Source organism: Mastomys coucha, unplaced genomic scaffold (assembly GCF_008632895.1).
Source record: "Mastomys coucha isolate ucsf_1 unplaced genomic scaffold, UCSF_Mcou_1 pScaffold15, whole genome shotgun sequence".
NCBI lineage: Eukaryota > Metazoa > Chordata > Mammalia > Rodentia > Muridae > Mastomys > Mastomys coucha.
In genome coordinates, this window is record NW_022196897.1 from 18,417,747 (window position 1) to 18,422,966 (window position 5,220).

At 51.5% G+C, this 5,220-nt stretch overlaps 1 long non-coding RNA gene across 1 annotated transcript in view; it reads left to right on the forward strand.

The window, feature by feature from the left end:
* Positions 1 to 4,292, forward strand: part of LOC116091914 — an 11,826-nt gene extending 7,534 nt beyond the window's left edge. Inside the window, exons 2-3 of the long non-coding RNA XR_004119104.1 lie at positions 197 to 306; positions 3,840 to 4,292. This is a non-coding gene — a long non-coding RNA (uncharacterized LOC116091914). The remainder of the gene's footprint in view (positions 1 to 196; positions 307 to 3,839) is intronic.
* Positions 4,293 to 5,220: the final 928 nt, after the last annotated feature.

Consider the following 5,220-nt stretch of genomic DNA (forward strand, 5'->3'; position numbering starts at 1 on the left):
ACTCTGTCTCCATTCCTACCCAGGCCCCAACACCCAAACTGCTTTTGCAGGTTTCAGCACTGTCTAGCTCATCAAGGAGCCCAAGGCTAACCATGGATGGCTCTTTCGTCTTAGTGACCTGCTCCTCTTCCTCCTGTTTACCTGGCATGGCCACTGTGAGCCTCACTCTCTCTTCCCCTGCTTGTTTTATCCCTAGAAGACTTCCCCAATCCCTGGGGCTAAGTATCCTGACCTTGGCCACACATCCTGCAGACTCCCCAGCCCTATGTTTCTGCGGCTGGCTGACTCCGACCTGTTCTTTTCAGGGTAAGTGGAATCACCATGTTCTTGTTTTTCTCAGGCAAAACTCCCGGGGAGCCCAGCTCTTCCCATGTGAATGTGAGCATGGCTCTAACATGGGAGCTCACGTGGAAATCCACCCCTGCCCAGGTCCAACCGCATCCTCAGCACACACACCTCCCCATCTCCACCTCTCTTCCCTCCAGTCCTTCCCTACACAGAAGCAAGTCAACACTATAAAAATTGTAGGCCAAGGCAAATGGCAGGGCTCAAGGGTCAAGGTGCTTGGTGCTAAACCTGGAGACATCTCCAGGATGCACATGGCAGAGAAGATAACTGACTCTTGGAAGTTGTCTTCTGACCTCCCCATGCTCAGGTAAAGCAAACATATATACACTCTGTATCTAACACACATACAAAACAAACATGAAACAGAGTTTCAAAAATGCTGGTCAGAGGGCAGATCTTGCCATATGGGAACCCTCCAGCTTGTCACTGGTAGAGAGGAAGGCACAAGGACCCCGTGAAGCCCACCTGGCTTGCTGGATCCCACCTCCCTGTTACCTGGCTGAGCCCGTTGCAGGGCTGTGCTGTGCCTGGTCTTGCCATCTCCCCTGTCATGGTGACTGGCACTTAGGCCAGCCTATATTTGATGAATATGTGGCATATGGGTGGTTGCATCCCTCATATTCCCCCACCCTGCTCTAGAGCCCAGCCCAGACTCTGCCTGGCCTTCTTTGCCTGCACCTGGGTGCCTCACCTTCCAGGTGCACAGCCGCAGGGCTGGGTGGCTCCTGTTGCAACTCCCTTGGTGTGTGTGTGTGTGTGTGTATGTGTTGTGCATGATGTGTGTATGTGGTGGTATGTGTGTGTGTGGTATGTATGCATGGGTGTAGTATTTATATGTGTTTGTGGTGTGTGTATGTTTTTGTGTGTGTATATATGTTTGTGGTGTGTGTGTGTAGTGTGCATGTGCTTGTGTGTGTGTGTGGTATGTATGTGAGTGTGTACAGTGTGTATGTATGTGTGTATGTGAAGTGTGTGAGTGTGTAGATGTGTTTGTATGTAGTATATGTATGTAGTATGTGTGTGTTATGTATATATGGTGTGTGTGTGTGTGTGTGTGTGTATGTGCGTGTGTTGGTGTAGATCGGGCTCCCAGGACTGACTGATTCTGCGGAATCACCTCATGCTGCCCTGGTCTCTGACTCAGACTCCTCTCCTGAGGCTGGGGTGCAGAGCCCCTGCCACAACCTAACCTTAGCTCCCTTCTAGCCAGCCCAGTCCCAGGACCCCAGGCTGGTAGAACAGGTGACTTACAGCCCCTCATCCAGGCTGGGAGGAGCTGGGAGGAGAGGTTCGGAGTTCACCCCCAGCTCCTGTGGGGAGTCAGGTCCCAAATGGGCACAGGTTCTTCTCTTCCAGCATCCAGTCAGCCCACTTAAGTCAGCACCTCTGATGAGGTCATATGATGGGGGCAGGGCTGAGTCCGGACCCCTGACCCTTTTCTAGAACCTGCATGTTCTCTCTGGGAAAATGTACTAGTTGCTTCCTGGTGAGCCAGCAGCCAAGAGTCCATAGGCCTAGGGCTGTAGCTCCCAATCCTCATGGCTTTGTTCCGTCAGGCACTGGCTGTCTGGGGGGCCTGCTGAATTGAACCTTTCCCTCCTACAGGAAGGAGGAGGAGGCTCCTTAGACTCAGAAAACAAAGCTTCTGAAGTTTACAGGATCCTAAAGTTACATAAGTAGGAAAGGCTGTTGCAGAGAGGAGATGCCCGAAAGAAGTAGGGTGGCTGAGGGGTGCAGCTCTTAGGAGCCTTTCGGCGATGTGGCTGCCTCTGGGCCCCCATGTTCCTGTCATGTCCTTAGCAAACACTGTGGCTAACTGTCAGACTTGGGTGGCTCTGATGAAGCAAGGGGATATTAAGTCATGTCTACTTACCCTGGAAACCACCCATCAACATCTGCACAGTCCTCCCCAGCAGGGCCAACATATTTTACATCTCACACACCTGCATGGAGTGTGTTGATGGGACCCAGGGAGATAGTGGGTATTCAGCCATGAGTGCTCTCAACAGCTGTGGACTCCTGAGGCCCCTGCAGGCCAGCTTAGGGGATCAGGATTCAGATCCGATGGCAGGATAGCTCTCAGGGAAGAACATGTGGTCTGCCAGGTATGAGTTGCTTTAGCTCTCAGAATAGCCATGATTGTCTTATTTTGCTTTGAGACAGGGTCTCACTATGTAGCTCTGGCTACCCCGAAACTCACTTTGTAGACCAGGCTGGAACTCACAGAGATCTGCCTGCCTCTGTCTTCTAAGTTTTGGGGTTAAAAGGCACCCTAAATTGTCTTTTCTTATGAAAGGGAAACTAGGCCCAGACACTTAACTGAGGTTACACAGCTGGCTAGGGAGGCACATACAAAACAAACAAACAAATGTAAAAAACTTAGAGAAAAAGTAAATTCTGTTCTAAGATATCTCCCCCTCCCCTACCCCCGCTACATCCCGAAGACAGACAGGGTTTCTCTGTGTAGTCCTGGTGTAACCCTGGCTGTCCCGGAACTCACTCTGTAGACCAGATTGCCCTCGAACTTAGAGATCCACCTGCCTCTGCCTCCTGAGTGCTGGAATTAAAGGCATGCGCCACCACTGCCTGCTCAAGTTTTCTTTCTTAAGATTTAAATGTATACAGCCAGGTGTGTGGTACACGTCTGTAATCCCAGCACTCAGGAGGCAAAGGCAGGATTATCCTCAGCTACAGAGTAAGTTTAAGGCTAGCCTGGACTACCTGAGACTGTTATCTCAAAAGAAAAAAAGAATGTGTGTGTGTGTGTGTGTTCAAAAGAGAGAGAGAGAGAGACCCCTGACACACTCATGTACCTATAGCATTCACTAATGGTCAGCACATAGCCCAGGTTAGTTACCCAGATTTTAGCCTGGGCACTGGGTACTGTCAGAAGATTCACAGAAAACCTGTCCTTGGTGGTCCCTTGATCAGGCCCAAAGTGCAGGCAATGAAGCTGCAACTCAGAAAGAAAGAAAGAGCTGAACCTGACCCCAAGTCTAGACGCCCTGTGCCCAGCTCCGTGGCTCCCTTCTGCTGGCTCCTATTAGTGCCAGGCCTTCACACTGTCGAAGAAATCTCTTTGAATACCATCTGTGTCTCCTGGTGATTGCTTTGTGTTTCGGGCACTGATAACCCTTTGGGAGTAGGGGTCCTGTTTCTTTTGCCTGTTTGTGGCCTTGGGGTTCAGACCCCTTGGTGGTCAATCAAGGTGGGATTGTATCGCAAAGCCCCCTAAGGTAGGGGTCTGCCTCTGACCAGAGCAGGAAGACCCCCAAGGCAAGATGCTGGGATCTTGTACAAATGTGTGTGGTGAGGAGTCTGCATGCATGCCTGAGGCTGCATGGGCACTTGGCCAGGCCCTGCCCTAGGCTGCAAAGGGCTGGCCTCAGCTCCTATTTCAGCCTTCTGGTGAGATCCTGTGGAGACCGACAAGCTGATATGAGGCCTTTAGCCCAGAAGAATCATCTGTGAGTTACCTTCTTCCCACCCAGGGTTCATCACATTCTGGGTCTGGGAGCTGAGAACCGCAGGACTGACCAGTGTGTGTAGGTTGCTTGCCTGACCCCCAAGGATAACAGCAATATAGGTTCAGCAGGTCATGACCAAGCTGGAGCCCGTGTCAACGGAGAACTCACTACCCTGTGGGACCCAGAGAAACTTGTGGCTAAGTGACAGAGCTGTGATGTCTGCCACCAGCCTGTGTGTCTGTGCCTCTGGCATAGCCGGCTGACTCATGGTGCCAGGACCACTGTGTGGGGACTCAGAAAGGGACTACAGGTCTTTGTGATGGGCATCTGTGCCTCATCCCAGCCCTCCTGGGAGACTACTGGGACACACAGTCAGCCACTCTCCTCTGTGAGCCCACCTGTTTTATTTCACACAACCCTTTCTGAGCGAAATGACCACATTTCAAATATTTTAAATAAAGAAACTGTATAGCACGTGGATCTGACTCAGGTGCTCCGCAGCAAAGGCATCTCCTTTTGTTTGTTCAGTGTGCATGAGTGTGTGGAGTCTGAAGACAATCTGTAGAGTTGGTCCACCATGTGGGTTCCTGAAATCAAACTCAAGTCTTCAGGCTTGGCGGCAAGCACCAGTAAACTCCATTCCCCACCCTGACAGCCACCTCACCAGGAGGATGGGCTGTGGGGATGGGGTGTGCCCCTCCTCCTCTTCCTCCTCCTCCTCCTCCTCCTCCTCCTCCTCCTCCTCCTCCCCCTCAGTACCTCGAGATAGGCTCTGAGCTTTGACAAGAGGAAGAAATGATGCTTGTTGGACGTTGGACTCTGCGGGCAGAGGCACCAGGCCTGAGGGCAAATCAGCTTGGGAGCCCCACACCCATCAGTGAGGTCACTGCAGGCTGCCGGTGGTAGGCAGAGTTGGTTGTAGTGTGGCAGGTGGGGAGCCCTAGAAAAAGTGCAGAGCACTTACAGAGAGCAGTCATGCAGGGAACAGAAGGCTTTGGACTGCCTGTGTCTAGAAGAGTCCATGGGCCAGCCTGCTCCCCAGGGCTTGAACAACCTCGTGCCTGGGAGGTATTAACTGGACCTGTCAGCATAATGTAAGGTCTCATTCCTACTTTTTAGGGGGCCCCGTGTCCTAGTTGCCCAGCCTAAAGGTGCTCCAATCTGATGAAAGTTCCTTGGTATGACCAGGGACCTTAGGAGGCCTCCAGACTCACACCCCAGGAAGGGGTGTCTATTTTCCATCCACTCTCTGCTTCTCTGAGATGTGGGCATGATCTTGCACCCTTAGACCCTTAGTATCAAAGACTGTCATGGTCACCAACAAGTCAAGAGACTTGAATAACATTGTTTATTTTAACTGAAAATTATCGCTTTCAACTCCATTTATGGCCTGAGATTTCATTTT